Raw genomic sequence first — 743 nt, 5'->3', positions numbered from 1 at the left:
ATAATTATGATGGCTTTTAGAACTAATGAATTTAATTTTAACGATCAACCTACGAGGTTGGACACGTAAGAAATTATTAATAGTGACTCACCAGTATTTCACAGTTCCTCTGACCACGCCTCTTCGTCGTGGCGTCGCTCCGCTGTCCAGATTGGCTGATTACTTGGGTGGTATGAAAAATATTACCCGTCCGCAAAAAGGGTGTATTGCTATTTATTCTTTAGTGTTTTATCCAATCATATTGGCGTATCATTTATAGGTATATGATAAAGTACTTATATCCACAGTTTCAAATTGTATATGTCAAATTGTGTCCACTTTATGGTCTTCTCAAAACATTAAAATTACTGTTCTGGATGCTCAGAATGCATCTGAGCTTATCTAGAAACCGTTGGCTTCCCCCGCCTATGCACTTTGCCCCCCCCCCCCCCCCCAATTTCTAGTTCTAAATTGTGCCCTTGTTGATAAGGGAATCGATAATGGCATCAATATTGATAAAATCTTATCAATACCCACTCCTAATCGTATTCCCACCAAATTGCATCATATCACATTATGAAGAATTGAATCGCCATCAAATACATATCAAATCACATCGAATTGGGAACAGGGGTGAATCGTATGGCATTGTATCGTCAGTATTGAAATTTATTGCTGTATGTATCGTATTGCTGGTAGTGTATCGAGGTGCGTATCGAATCAATGTCAGTGATGAGATTTACAAGCCTAACTTTTTAACTTAA

Source organism: Thalassophryne amazonica, chromosome 4 (genome assembly GCF_902500255.1).
Source record: "Thalassophryne amazonica chromosome 4, fThaAma1.1, whole genome shotgun sequence".
Classification (NCBI taxonomy): Eukaryota; Metazoa; Chordata; class Actinopteri; order Batrachoidiformes; family Batrachoididae; genus Thalassophryne; species Thalassophryne amazonica.
This window is presented reverse-complemented; position numbering follows the sequence as displayed.